The following is a 16,271-nucleotide window of genomic DNA, read 5'->3' as shown; positions in this document are numbered from 1 at the left end:
TGCCCGATACGAATATCTCGGATTTTCAACACAAAAAAGTTTCTACGGTAGTTTATCCTAAATTTCATAAAGTTCTCGCAATATGTTTTTATTTCGCCACGTGTCTGAACCTGGAAATACGGGGCAGAGTAAAAAGCAACAGCAATATATAGTATATATATATACATATATATATTTATCTACACACGAACAGACATGATTAGAATCAATCTGCCCTCTTTTCAAAGTATAGTCCCCTCCGCCGCGTTCCACGCATCTATCTGCGCCAACGTTTCCCCAAAGCGTGGACGCCGCAGGACAAAACATCTTACTGGTGACTCCGAGGCCACCCAGGTGAGTACAGACCTTCATTCTGCCGATAACTGTTTCGAGAGGTTCGGACAAATTAGAATCGCCCGGAGCCCGGTTCTTTGAGATGGCGAAGGCGGAGTGCACTGAAAAGACTGCACCCTTTATTTGCTTCCACTGTCGCACGTATACCACATGGGGGCGCGCATCGCCATGCTGCAGCTATACGCACCCAAGGTCAGCAAACAACGGCGATTTTGACATGGTCACAGATTTTACGTTGTTCTCGGGCAGGGACCCTAATCTGGACACTCGGAGAAAAAGTCCGCGAGGAATCTGGCGGCCGCGATTGGCCGCCGCTACACCTGACCTTGGCGCTGGCCAATCATATGCGCCGTATTTCTCGACAACGTTTTCGCTACGTGTCTAGATTAGGACCCCAAGTCATAAATACGACGTGCTGTTCACACTGAGTCCTCTGGTCTGTCCCGTTCAACTATTACTATTATTATTATTATTATTATTATTATTATTATTATTATTATTTTATCGCAAGAAGACCGTGAATGTAACCTTGCTCTGCATCGGAACTGTTTAGAATTTCTTTGGTCTTGGTGACGAAGTGCGCCTGCACTCTTTGCATACCCGCTTGGTTTATGGCTGGGCATAGTGGATTCAACATTCATCCCCAGCGACAATGTGTTGAAGAAAATCTCTGTGAGCTTCGTGGCGTTGGAGGGCCTGGACGCTTTATGGTTCTGCAGAATATTGTGAATCCTGCGGTGCATCGAGCCATAACTAAAGGCGCATTCACACCGGCGATGTAAGCAGTCGCGCGATGCGACTAGATCACATCGCAAAAAAATTAGATGGTCACATGGCGTGCGCGATAAGCGAGTCCAACGCCTTCTTTGGCGAGTCGCTTCTCGAAAACACTCGCTCCGAACGCCAATGATTGGCTCAGCAGCTCCGCGACTAGATCGCATCGCAAAAAGTGGGGTCAGCAAAGCGACTGCTCAAATCGCGTCGCTTTATTCCCGCGATGGTAACTTTCACGATGAAACTTATCGCGCGACAAGATCGCATCGCCGGTGTGAACGCGCCTTAATGATCAATTCTTTAGCCATTTCATCGATAGGGAAAAGGGGTCTTCGTGCACAGGTCGTTCAACTTCTGCTATTCAGTGCGGTGTTGTCGAAGTTTGAACCCGGCAGGAGCGAGGTGCGTAAGTCAGACTTGATTCAAAGCTTTGAAAATGTCTGTTCCACTAGCAGACCTGGAATGAATATCTGCGGGCTCTTCGCGCACCAGAAAACCGGATTACAGAGCACTGCTCTTCCCTGGTGCGCGCTTTCAAGGGTGCGGCCGTTTTGAAATTTGAGACTGCTGTGGTCGAGGCGTTCTGTCGAGGCGGAGCCCGCAGAAGACGAAGAGCGCGCAGAGAGCGATTACTGGAATGGTCTACAGTCGCGGAAAGATCATAAAAGACAGATAGTGTAGTACTTGTCAAAACTTTGTGGATCGGGCTAGTTGGTTCATTGTAATCTGGAGGACTTAAAAGCGTGTTGTATGTGTCTCTTCCTCATCCGTGTTTTTAATGCTTTTAAAAGGATACTGAACCAAGATTCGGATTTCGCAAAATATGGCCGCAAAAGCGTTGAACTGGACACTATACGAACTCCAAAATATCCCTTATCGATATCTCAAACGGACGGCCGTACTTTTGGAAAAGAAGGGCGCCATCAAGCGAGGTCATTGGCGTCATTGTCCTCCGGGAAATTTGGGAATGAAGGGAAGCGGCCTCGGTTCTCTCCTCCTCGCTTCGGTTCACCTGCTCAAAGGGACATAGCCAGGAGGAGAGGGAATGAGAATCCTAACGTGACTTGTCTCGTCGACCGTGTTCAATCGCGCGCTTCTTTTCCGAAAATGCGGCGATCCGTTAGAGATATCGCTGTGTGAGTGATGTTTTGGGGCTTTGCAGCGTCCCGCCTATCCGTCCAGCCTTGTTTTGAGAGCCCGACATTTCGGTTCACTATCCTTTGAAGTCCTCCAGATCACAATAACCCAATCCAAAGTTTTAATTCAGCATATATATATATATATATTGTACTCTGAGCTATTTTCTTTTTGAATAGCGCCAGTCTGTGTTGTATGTGTCTCTTCCACCTCCGTGTTTTTGCGCTTTTAAAAACACACAGACCCCTTTTCCCCACCCATTTTTTTAAATTCTTTTGCAAGGCGATTTATTTTGGTATCAGAAGACTATCCACTCAATATTTTACTGCAGCGTGACGTATATTTTCAATAAAGTAAAAGAACGGCAATGCTCGCACCGGAAACCGAAACTGGACTGGGGAGGAAATTGTTGGCGGAAGTCACGTGGCTGTGGAAGTTCTTTTATTTATTTATTTCATTTAAAGCATTTGCAGTCTCTTAGAAGCCACAGAAAATGGGTATCATAGTTCCTGTCTATTTTCAGTACCGAGTGTGTGCCTTCGATGACCCGGCCAGGCCTTTGACTCTCTTTGGTGGTTGTGTCTAAACCATAGAAAACGGCACGTGACCACGGAGAAGAGAGTGAGCGCGACTCAAACTGACCGGTTCTCGATCGGCGGTTTTCGGGCAGAAAGAAAACGAATTTCGAGCCGCAAATTCCGTTCTGGGCATTTGGCCTCTTTCCTCTGTCCCTTACAGAGAAAAACCCTTTAAGTCACCGTTCGGACGCGTTCGAAAGCCGGCGTTGGACGTTCACTCTCGAACAGGGAGTATTTCCAAGCAGATCTCGGTGCTCAGACGTTCCTCTCGTGTCCTCCTCTCCCTCACTTTCTACCCGTATACATGGCTTGCATTGACGTCACATCAGCCGCCATTGCTCCGTACCGTTCTCCTGTGCCGTTAATTCTGCAGCCTACATTTGTCACCATCGAATTTGTTTTTCTGGTCAAGGCTTGCCGATAAGAGCAGATTCGATGGTGCCAAATGTATGCCGAAGAAGGCTCCGTACAGGAACCTGGTACGGAGAAATGGCAGCTGGTACGGTGCCATATGACGTCACGTGCAAGGCACGTATAGGGGGTGGTGCCCAGCCTCGCCACCAGCGCGCCTTGCGGCGGCGGCCCTCCCGCGTGTCCTGCAGCAGCCGAGCAGCGTCCGAGCGCAAATCCTTGCGGTCCGCGAAGCGCCCGCGCCCGGCGCGCGGTCGGCGACGGCGAGTGCAGCGGGCTCGTGTTTACAGGCGCGCGCCGAGTGGCCGAGTGCAAAGTGGGCCACTCGGAGGCGTCGAGGGGCCGCCGCAGCTGCCAGACAGCTGTCACTCGAGAGCGGAACAACCGCGTCGAGGACGCGGCCCAGTCTCCGACGCGGACTGCTCAGACGCTCTTCCCTTTTGGGATCGTAGCTCGGAGAAGCGTCTCGGGATGCCGGTAAACGCCGACGAGGACCGACGCCGTCTGATCAGAGTCGGGCGGCGAGGTACGTACGCGCGCAAACACCTCGGAGATGACGAGGCCTCGAGCCTCGGTCATACACACACACTGCTAGTATACACGATACAAAAGACCCGGTGTTCGCCGCAGGCACGAATGATAGAATTTGCTTCTTCACGCGTCTTCGAACCTTCGTACATTTATAGACCTTGAACGTATAGCTGCAGAGTGGTACGAGAGAGAGACGCGCTCCAGACACCAACTGCCACGATGTGCGAGCTATGGGACGCCTTTTAAGGCGGCCCTGTCACACTCTTCATTCGTACAAAACCTGTCATGTAGGAAGCAAACATGCTTGGGACACACTTGTGCCATCGCGTCTGCAGCTAACGCCGCATCTCTTGCGCCACGTATTACTTCGGCACTCTTTTGGTTACGTCACCTACCGGATTGGCCGGGGCCACGGATCGGATGCGTGTGCGGCATCGACGTTCGGCTGGAGCTCGCGTTTAATCAGTAAGGACGAAAGTTCCGGCCGAACGATGACGTTACAGTCGTGCCTAACACGTGGCCCGCGCTGCCTCAGGTAGGTGACGTCAAAACGGTAGACCTCGCTATCCACGAGGTGTTGCGCGCGTGCCGCATTTCAGAAGGTTCACGCTTCGACGGAAGATGGGCTATTACGTAATTGGCAGCATTCCCAGAAGGTATTTGGACATATTAGGAGAGAAAAAAAAAAGGATTTGAAATTTTCTCAGCTTTGTTCGCGAGGGTGTTAAAAACCTGTCTGCCTTCTGTTATTATTATTAACGCCACAACCCGATTTTCGTGACTTGTAGACGTACGAGATACACTACGAGCGGTTTACAGTTTTATCTCGGAAGTCCTACGATGCATGGAATGCGGTAATTAAGAAGCGATCGTTTAAAAGCTTTTGAAACACGTGTGTGTCTACCAAAAGGACATTATTCAATTCACCGAGTTTTCTCCGACTATTTTATTAAAATTTCCCGACATAATCCAGAGGAAAGACAACCTGTCTGGGGTTTTTTTCGGTTCGAAATTGAAGGTGTCCTCACCCGAGCAGCAGAAATGAACTCAACTGTCATGCTGTGAACAGCCCGAACAGTCCATTTAGGGACTGAAGCTCGAAAGACGAGCTAACGTGTCGTCAGTCCATTTACGGAGACAACAATGACAAAGGGTCCGTCTTGATATGCGCGTTTTTAGACTAGATGATTCCGCCCGAATATCCCATTTCCCGCGAGACCCTATTTTCCGAGCAGAGATATTAGCACCGGCACGAAGGCTGAATCTCGCGCAATGAGTGCCACTTAGAGAAAGGAAATCTCAATTTACCCGACCGACGCTCGCAAGGCTCGAAATTTCCCGACTCGCCTAAGGACCCGCCAAATTCCCCGATAATTTCCGGTTTTACAGGTGTCTATCTCCAACTCCGAAAACGATAGATAGTTCTTTCGGGGAGCGGAGCACCTAATCATCGGCCCGCAGCCAGTGAGATTAGGGCATCTGCCACAATTTGAAAGCCCAAGGACGAATCGTGGAACGACACAGACGTCGCTTTACACGATGAGTCAAGCGCCCCGCGCTCCTGAAACAGCCAGTGACGACAGCAAACTGTTTGGTGGAAGCATAGAAATAAGAGCCGAGAAACAAAGGGGCAGGGGGCCAGAGTTCGGACCCAGGCGGGTGGCCAAACACGACGGGACAACGAATCTCGCGATTGGCTCACACGGTTGGCCTCGGAACCCAGAACGGAAACTCGCCTATCAGTCTTCAATCGCCTTTTAGGGAGATATATACACATATAGAAGAGGGTCACACGTGTAACCAATTTGCATTTTTCTTTTTTTCTTTTTGCGCTTCCGAGGCACCTAAGTATATAAAAATGGCACCGTAACAAAAAAAGAAAAAGAAACAATACGGAGTCAGGGCCCTGTTTCGTGCACCTTCACCGGACGGCGAGGAGCTGATAAAAATTACCACCGCGCCTTAAGTTTTATAGCGTCGTACATTGCCATCGGAGCTAATGAGGGTCGTATATTTACTCGGCTTTATCGCACCGCTCAGTGCGACGGAAGGAATGGCCCGAACCGAGAAGGAAAGGCGAAACGACATTCGCCTCGGGTCACGTTGATTTGACCTCGTTCCAACCATACGAAAATGGTCTATGGTCGTCTATGGAAAATTATATGGCAGGCTATCACCCCCTATGGCGGCCATAAAAATCCATACATACAGCCACGGATGGGCCAAATACATGCAAATACGTATCGAAATACAAATACAAAATACTTCCTCAAAAATGTATTTAATTACAAATCTAATTACATTTCCAAAAAAGCAATTAAGTACAAGATACAAATACAACCAAATGTATTTGGTCTCCTCCAAGTACTTTTCCAAATACATTCCTCAAAATTTGCGTCAGCGACTTCAGGGCACCTGCAACGGGTTTCTGGGTATCTGATTTTAATTTTGCATCGCACACTCGGGAGGCAGTGTGCGAGGCTCTAGTAACGTAATAGAAATATAATCACAAAAGAAATGTAATCAGCTTGGACGTAATCGGTGAAAAAAGTACAGAGCTTCAAGCAGCTTTTTTTTTTTTTTTTGTCGATTACATTTTGGTATAGACCAACAAAGAACCGAGACGACCAAAACGCGCAGCACCATACTCCCCTTCACCTTATGTTGTACCGCAGCGAAGACTACAAGCGCGAGCTCATAGCGTTGGCAGCTGCCCTTAATGCACGAGAGCTTGTGCCTCCGAGATGTACCCTAGAGCAAGGAGCTCGCGCCTGTAGGCTTTCCTGCGGTACATCATAAGGTGAAACAGAGTATAGCTAAAGAATTTTTTTATTGTGGCAACTCGCACCACTTACGAAAATCCGGACGACCCCCGCATTTAGAATGTTCCAGGCAAAAATATGGATGGAAATCAGGCTGGAAAGCATCACAAGTTGTCACAGGCACTGATTTAGTCAGTCTGCCTGTGAACGTCCATTTCGTCACTATTCTTGCCCTGGACTAGCACCGTATTCACAAAGTGACTAAACGCTTGTGCTTGATTGAGAGACACTGCATTCAGTGCAGAACGTTGTTTTCTTCCTGCTCTGGACAGTGACAATACATTTGAGGGATGTATTTTCGCCCACAAAATTGTATTTAATTACAATTGTATTCGAAATACCCACGTTTTAGTATTTAAATACGCACGTCAAATACATTACCCAATTTGTAATTAAATACAAATGCAAAATACACAAAGTATTTGAAATACTGCCCATCCCTGCATACAGCTATAGCCAGCTATATATAAAGAATCTATGGCCCTGAGTTTAAAGACTGGGAACCAATCAAATTACTTTACCCGCCTATAAAAAATTATATGGCCCCGTGTCTAAAGACTGGGAACCAATAAATGTTCTTTACCCGCATATAGATATTCCTATGGCCCCAACTCTAAAGACTGGGAACCAATAAATTGTCTTTACCCGTTTATAAAAAAAGTTATGGCCCCGTGTCTAAAGACTAGGAGCCAATACTATTTCTTTACACGTCTATTGAAAATCACTACCGGCACTTACTTTTTCAGGAAAAACGCTCCCAGTTAGAAAATTAAAGCAATACTAAATTTAATACCGGTGACAAAGCATGACCCAAGCTATGTTCTCTGCTGTTGCAACGAGTCGTGAAAGCCAGTAATATTATTTGTTTGAAAAATCCATTGAAACACTTGTGCAACAATTAAAATTATTATTACCCCCAAAAGTGAAAATAGATTACACTGGCACCAAAAACTGCAATCAAGCAATAGCTTGATTGCAATCGTCAGCACCAGTGTACTGCATTTCATCACTGCATTGTCAACATGATTCATCAAACTTATTCAAATATAATTATTATATTTTAGTTAATTAGCCTAATGATCTACATTTGATTTTTTAACGGTGTTGAATAAAGGGACGGTGATTATTCCAAGAGACAATTCGAATAATGTATTAAGTACGAGTAATATTTGCTCCGCCTCTCCCTGTTTATGCGACAAAGGATGGCAGTCACCGGCCAAGTCGGATTCAAAAATAAGACTGCCATATATCGAGGTAGTGCGAACTTAGCGTACTTAGAGAGGGGTGTGGGTCCGGCTGCGTTGTTGATGTTGTGCGGGGAGTGTTCTGCTTGTGTTCTGTGTATTTCGTGTGTCCGGTGATGCATGTGTATCTACCATGTAACGCTCAAATATTGGAAAAACTTGAAAATAATTTTTTTTAGAGAGTGCTGGCTAAAGACAGCCGTAGAAAAACCCATACAGCCTTTTTTGCAGACCATATAAATGACTAAAGACACCAAAGGAAAAGCCATATGCAGCTATAGCATGCTGGCTATAGAGAGCCAGCCATTAGAAAAGCTAAAGAGAAGAGCGCTATGGCTGGACAGTGATATGGCCACAGACAAACCTACAGAAGCCTAGAAAGACGATCATAAAAAATGCTAAAGACAGCGATAAAAAAATCTTTAGCTAATTGGGCGAAATAGCTAAAGCCGACCATAGGACATTTTTGTATGGGAAAGCGCAGGCCTCGGCGAGTCCCGAGAGAATTGTAATAATAATAATTAGCTTTATTTAAAGTGCCTCCAAACAAGCGCAATAATAGGTCACACCCGTGCGTTCTTGAAGTTGTCAGTGGCATATACACTTTAAACAAAAAAAAGGTCCGTCACTTCCCTTTCCCGCCGCATACGAGCGTATACGACGGAAAAGGCCGGACCAAAAAACTAATTGTAGGGGAAAATAATGAGCACGACGTTTTACTCACTGGTCGTCCGAACAAACGTGGCATTTTCATTTTTCCGAGATTTAATTCGTCTGTGCCGCGGCACTGAGTGTGTTGAAACGTCGTATGCTCCGTGCCAGAGTGCAGCCTGTTTTTAGGTCTTTATGAACCGAAACAGGCTCTAAGACTAGTAGAAGACACGAATGACGCAAACGCTAAGGCCTTCCACGGATGGGATGTCGGCCCCTGCCACATTAGTCACAAGAGAAAACAGTCTACAGAAAAAGTTTATAGTGTGCATGAGGCACTTTTCGATGCGCACCGCTATTCGCACATGCCTAGTGTGAACAAATTCTAAGCCTCGTCAATGGCCGAGTTCCGCCTCCTTAAGATTGTGGCGAGTGGCCCTTCCGAGTGTCTTGCGGGAGTTGCAGACGCTCCAGGTTTTTTAATAGGCCTCCCTCCGTGTTGGCACCCATTCATAGTCGCCGACTGCCAAAGAAACGACGCAGGGCCTGGCTGAATATACGTTTACGCCTTCTGGTTCGTTCTTTGGCGTTCTTATCGGCTCACTATACCATCGGTTGCCGAGCGACAATAATATCAACAGTATACTCGCCACGTCGCGTGTTTCTAAACTTGTCGGGCTCTGATTGGCTCCGGGCGCTGAATGGATCCGATTGGAAGGATAGTGGGTAGATTTAAAGGCATCTAGCACCGAGAACTACCCACTGTCCTTTCCATCAAAGCCAATCAGAACTCGGCGTCGTTCTGACGTCACCGTAACCGCTGCGCAAGAAGCGGACGACTTGCTCTCCGCATACACCAACACCTGGCGGCACCGCGGTGGCGCTGCCGTCGACACTGCATGCCCATGCGCAGACGCTTCATCTCACGCGAGTCCGGTTTCTGCGAACGCACAGAGCCCCCACCCGGTGTGGGAAAACGTGGACTTTGACAGCAGACAAAAAACGACCCGAACAGTAAAAGGTCTCGAACAGAGCTTCGAGCTGTGTTCCGAGGCATTTTAGTGCTCGTGTAGTCTTTTTGCCTGCAGTCTCGTGGCCTATGTCATGTTCAATCCAAACTATCTCGTTCGCGCCCCTACATTCACTTCATACGTAGTTACTTTGTACTTCAGCACATCTTAGATGTAGTACTCGATCCACCACTGTGCGTCAAGCACCTTAAAGACCTCAGACTGGACTGGCTAACTTTCTCGTTTACAGCTGAGACAGCAGACACCTCTTGGGGCTGATTAACTTCGGCTGTCTAAACATACAGACAACATAACGTTAAGAAATATATTTTGAGCGCCTGCTTTCGAGTGTCGGTGAGCACCAATAAATATTGATATCACTAAATACCCTAACAAATGCTCACTACATAAATAAACACATATTAAAGTATATAATCGGATGAATACATTCCCATACCAATGCGAGAAATTAGCATAGTAATATAGCATGCTATATTGCTTCGCTAATCTCTGGCAAACAAACGTACACACGAAACAAAAGGCGGAAGCGCTCCAAAAAAGTCACGTAAAAAAAGATTTCTCGTACTTTTTTATGGCCACAGTCTACCCCAGAAGGTACGTCAACATTTTTGTATGCAGCAAATACGCATTGCAAAAAAAAAAAAAAAGGAATGCCGATTTATCATTGTTAACGGCCCTATATGTGCTCAGCCCTTGAAGTAATTACGCGCTTAATTGGGTTATTACGCAGTTCATAGCGACGTGATCGTGAATCGGGCACGACGCCCTGTAATTGACGAATAGGCAATTAACATGACCAAAGGCGGAACATTCTGAATCACAGCCTACCACGACTGCACTTAGCAGTGTGTCTCTACATAGAACAAAACGAGATTTGTTTTAGAGCATAACCTGGTTTACCCCGCGTCACTTCTTTTCTCTTCGTCCGCATAATTTTCGATTACTTTCGCCAACCTTCGCATCTTTTTTTTTTTTTTTTTTAACATACGTTGTATGTAGAAATATATATATTCTATAATAATCTGCGTAATTTCGCAGTTGGAGACTTCCCTTCTAGCTTTGTTTTTCTTCCTAAAACCGCAATCTTACCGTTTATTTTTTACTTCAAATAAAATTGAATACATAAAGAAATAAACAAAGTGACTCCAAGGAAGAGAAAATATGCTGGAGAGCCTTTTAGGAAATGTCACGACTCATAACCAAAAGCTCTGCGACGTTATTCTACCGGGTGATTCAAGGAGACGCCAGGCTCTTTAAATCGACCGGAAAATTCGGTTTCCTAACCTATCGCGCTACGACTTTGTGCAGCGTTGCCCACAGATAATGCTTTTCTTTTTTGTAAAATTTGCAAAGAGCGAACTTACCTGAGGAAAAAGTGAAGAAAGAAAAAGGCTTAGCAGCTATGGAAACGCAGCGAAGCCACCGGTCTGCAAACAACACGGTGCCGTTTCGCACGGGAGACAAGAGATGGCGCAAGCGGTCGCGACGCCAACTGCCGCCAACGAACGAGCAGACGACGCCGAGAGCCGGCGTATTTAGCAGAGAAGGAACTGCAGCTCCTTGTTACCGCGCCTGTTTTTGTTTCTGCGACTGTCGCCGCCCGCGGAACGCGCTCCGCTTTTGAGTCGAAAAGAATAGGGAGTTTTCGTAGACCGCGTTTCCCCCTCCGCTAAGCCCTCCGCAACGAAGCAGCCGCTACTGCGCCGGCGCGCCGATGGCCTTGACTGTGGAGTTCCGGCTAGCGTAACTGCTTGCGGAGAGCGTTGCGGGACAGCGGAAACGATCTGCGAAAACTCCCTATTGTCTGCTAAAGACGCTGGCTCTCGGCGCCGTATAGACCGTTCCATAAGGGTCATAGCAGAGAGGGTAAAAAGAGAAAAAAAATGCCCTCCCCCTCTCCCCCGAATGTCGTCTGCTCCGCCGAGTGGGCAGTACCTAGCATCCGACTGGCGCACAGACTCTGTTTAAAATCGCGTAATTTTGGGAATTTCAAGCGCAGATGCGCAGATTTTGGTATGCCAGTTATCGTGTAATACTATGCTAGATAAAAAAGACTAACAGAGTCCAATTGCGCTGTTATCTGCGTTCAAATAAAAAAAAAAAAAAATAGGGAAAACTCTGTCAGACTGGCCGGTCTCTCCGGCGAAAAGTGAATCCGGTGGCGGTACCTTTTTTACTATACAAAGTTCGCACTGGTGTAGGCCTTTAGCGACCATGAGTGGATGTCTGAAATAATAAATAAAAACGTGCTCTCCTGCCGCAATACACGCAGTAGTTGAGGGTAGTACTGCAGGCTGACTCAACTGCTATTGAAGTAACGGAAAAAGATATGTCAGTTGATCATTTACCGAAGTATCAGAGAGCTCTAGGCTGATTTTGGAGTAGCCATAACTATTCTAAGAACGCGAACCACTTCACAACGGCAGCCACGAGCGAGAGTTCGATGTTTTGTACAGCCCGCCGATACAGCCCAAAGATGGAAAATGGCAACCCTCCGTTTTGTCGTCTGCTAGCGGAGTCGGGCGCGTGCCCTCTCTCTCGTTTTACCCCGCCGAACCCGCTGAATTTCCCGAATATATGGAGAGGGCGCTGCTGTCGAACAAAATGGTGCCGCCCAGGGAGCGCTAAATGGAATGGTCTATGCTCGTTCGTTGGCGGCGTTCGTTGCGCCATCTCTTGTGTCCCGTGCGAAACGGCGCCGTGTTGTTTGAAAACCGGTGGCGCCGCTGCGTTTCCATAGGGGCTAAGCCTTTTTCTTTCTTTACTTTTCCCTCGGGTAAGTTCGCTCTTTGCAAAGTTTACAAAAAAAAAAATGCACCATCTGTGGGCAACGCTGCACAAAGTCGTAGCGCGATAGGTTAGGAAACCGAATTTTCCGGTCGATTTAAAGAGCCTGCCGTCTCCTTGAATCACCCAGTATTTCTCATTGCACGTTTGAGGGTTCATATTCAGATGCAACTTCCATAATCTCTCATATTTTCTCCAGACTTCCGCGTTTTTCCACCGCACACCGTAGACAGATTAACATAGCGAAATAGCAGTGTCTCGTTAGAAGCACCCGAAGCGTGACGACACAGATGCGAGCCAAAACTGCGTCGCGTCGTGTTGTAGCGTCAGCGGCGGTGGCTACGTTTACACCGCTCAGCGACGCGAACCGACGCTCTGACGCGACTCGGACGCGTTTCAAGGCTGGCTAACGCACGCTTGCGACTACTTACGACCGAGCGCCTTACAACCTCTTACGACGAGAGAAGACCCTGGCGCCATCTGTCCGGTAGCCGGGGAACAATTCCCATTTTCGAATCTCTCCTAATATTTTGCGCATCAATCTTGGCTCGAAAAACGCTTTGAGAATGTTATATAGATAGTGTGTACATTTTATGTCGGAAATACCGCCAAAACCTTTGCTCTAGCGAAATACAGTTCCAGGCTCACCTCACGGATGGCGCACTCGTGCCACTCTGTTCTCTCGTCGTGTGACATCAAAAACACTCGGTCGTACGTAAACGCAAGTGCGCTGATGGAAGTGGCATTTGGCCTCTTGATAGCAGGTTCTGTAGCGGGCAAAATATTGGTGCGGAGCAGCCACTGACGCCTTTGGAGCAGAGGCCAGCATCTGTTAGCACACCACTTGAGAAGGAAAAAGTGATTGCATCTCATTGAGTTCGTTTATGAAAGTGATCGAGGGTTCCTCTTTGCTACTCGAGCATATTAGTTATTACCGTTTGTGATAAGAATAAATAGAGCACAAAAGGAACACAGTCCTCCGAAACAAGGCTCTAGTCGGAGTAGGTTTCATTTACTATGGGCATTAAAAGAAGACTCCAAAAGTGAATCATAGCGGGACACTTCATTGGGATAAATCCTCCCTCCCCTTTCCATTTTACATTCGGTCGTTTGTTTAGCCTGTAAAAATAATTTCTGCAAAATTTGCAAGAACCAGCATATCCGCTAACACGTCGACCAATAAAAATGCGTCCCGTAAGATTAATGAACCTACTAAACTCAAGACTCTAGCATCATAAACTGCAAAAACAACCATCCAAAAAATATTAATAAAGCCTACACTGGCCCTTTAGAGCTAGGTGACACTGCTCTTTAGCAACGTATGAAGTAAAGTTACGCCGAAGTTCGCTGCTCTTTCGATCGACAGCTGTCTGTCTATGCTGGAACGCAAACTAAATTATGTAGAAAACTGCATCGGGCACTAATTGGCTATTCTCTCGGGTTACGTGACATCAGGTTGAAATGTAGTTTTTCCCTATGCAGTTTAAGCTATGCTCGTAAAATGATGCAGTTGGCGTTGACGTCAAAATGTCGTCACGATGCACTTTGACGATGCAGCTAACTGAGTGGTCGAGACGAAGCCAGAGATCGTTCTGCATCGTAAAAGATGGCGATCCTAACATATGCACGTCTACTGTTGGGTTCGCCAGCGGATCGAGTTTTTAGACATCACCGGGATGCTTTCGAGACGAGTGATGCGAGGTTTGTGGGCAAATACCGGCTGACCAAAGGGGTGACTCGCTGGCTGTGCGACCAGCTTCGCGGAAAGCTCCAGCGGCGTCGCGAAGTGCCCCGTGTGCTGACAGTCGAACAACAAGTGTTCGCAGCTCTAGGGTTTTACGCCGCTGGCGGCTTCCAGGGAACCGTCGGGAGCGACGAAAACATTGGTGTTCCCCAGTGCTCTGTGAGTCGCGTGCTTGCTGATGTCACCAACGCTATCCTCGATTGCCTCGGATCGAACTGGCTGTGTTTCCAGCAAACTCAAGCAGAGAAGGCGCTCACAAAAAGGAAGTCCTTCGAGCGATGCAAGATCAGCGGCGTGATCGATAAATATTCTAAATACCCTTACAAGATTCAACACGATTGTGCTTTGATTTGAGTGGACCCCATATAAGCGATTTGGCTAAGTGAAAAACCAAGCAACGGTAAGAGGCTTAAGTTGAGCTAGTTGGTTCTTACTTCAGCTATGAAAAGAGAATCAGCTGTTAGTCTCACGGTGTGTATAGTCTTTTCTTTACGTGTATGTTTACTCTTGTTCAGCTGGCCTTACCTGAAGTAGTTTTAGAGCAACTACTTCAGGTAAGGCCAGCTGAACTAGAATAAACATACACATAAAGAAAAGACCATACACACTGTGGGACTAACAACTGATTTTCTTTTTCCTCCTCTTCTACTACGAACCCAACTTGAGGGAAATATTCTCTTTTTTTCTTTTTTGCTTCTTACTTCAGCCAAAATTTAATCCCCGAAGGAACCTTTCTTCTTTCTCGTGCAGCACGAGAGAAGTTGCACTAACGCAGTCAAACAAAGTCAAAAAGTCAAATTTGTCCTAGTTGTTTATACAGCATGAAGTTAGTCAGCCTGAACATGGCGACATCGTTACCCACTGTAGATAAGCAATTTAGCCAGTGCAGCAGTACGACTGTTAGGCTGGGGTTTTTAACGTGAACCACGCAGTAGTGATACACGGCCGAGCAGCACACGCTATATCCAAATCCCGTGCTCGGGCGTGGCACACACGAGTATTCCAGTGGCCCTTCCATTCTGCTCGCGTTTTCATGGACGGGCCTTGGGCGTTCAGCTCGTCCACAATTCTGTCCCACAACTCGTCCCGCTCAGGCTTCGTCAGAGGACTGTCAGTGGCGGCCCTCACTAAAACTTGGGTTTCTGTCAAAAAGTCGTTCAGAAGGCTAATCTGGTGGACCGACACGCGAGGACTTCCGCTTCTTCGTGTTCTCGGCCATGATTGCCTGCCTGCACAACGTAAAGGGCCGCAGCTAATGCTAATAGTTTTTGTGCAACTTAAGTAAACTAAACATTTCATGCGACAAATTTCAACAAAATATAGTTTAATTAGATTGCTCTGCACTATACGTTTGTGATACTTCAGAGAATTGCTCTCTAGAACCCTTCACTGCCAAGTTTAGCGATTCTCCCAATTTCCCTGTAAGAAAGAAAAAAAGAGAAAAGCTGTAGTTTCAACTCAATCGCCACAGTTCGGCGACGTCACCGGACACGTCACGGTGCAGTTCTCTTCCGATGTATTTTGTTGGCGATGGAGATTAGGCTCCTCCCACCGGCGACGTTACGATGCAGTTTCTCCACCGCTTTTTCCAGCGCAGACAGACTGCACGGGAAATACCGTGACTACCGCGTTTACTCAAATATATACAAGGTGTCACCCCCCCCCCCCCCAAGAAAACAAACAAACAACTTTAAGCCGTTTTTTTTTTTTTTTTTTTTTTTTTGTTTTTATGCAAACATAAACTACGTTTCGCCGAGCACTCATTTTCCGTCCAAAGGTAGCAGCAGAGGTCCGAACCGGATACCAAAGTTTCAGCCCCAACCGAGGTATTATTAGAAAATTATAAGTGATTTTGTGAAAACTGCAATGGGAGAATGGGGCCCATTTTTGGCAGCTTTCGGTTTCTAGCGCCACAGAGCCCCGTCTCCGTTCGCCGCAATTTTCCCCTTGAAATTTTCAGAAAACCACTTATAACGTTTGAATAAAATATCGGATCCGGCTGAAACTTTGGCATCAGGTTGTGACCTCTAGCGCTACCTACACACTTAACTTTTTTACACCCTTTAAGGGTGCTACAGCACCCTTTAGGGGTGCTGCAGGGGGTTTGCACCCTTCACTCAGCCGTCTAGCACCCTGTTTCTTGCAGGGTTAGCACCCCTCACGACGAGCGCGAGGGTGCTTTTGCGCGAGCACCCTTCCGATTCATTGTGAGGGGTGCTGAGAGCTGG

Source organism: Ixodes scapularis, unplaced genomic scaffold (assembly GCF_016920785.2).
Source record: "Ixodes scapularis isolate PalLabHiFi unplaced genomic scaffold, ASM1692078v2 PGA_scaffold43__4_contigs__length_2004386, whole genome shotgun sequence".
NCBI classification, from domain to species: Eukaryota; Metazoa; Arthropoda; class Arachnida; order Ixodida; family Ixodidae; genus Ixodes; species Ixodes scapularis.
This window is presented reverse-complemented; position numbering follows the sequence as displayed.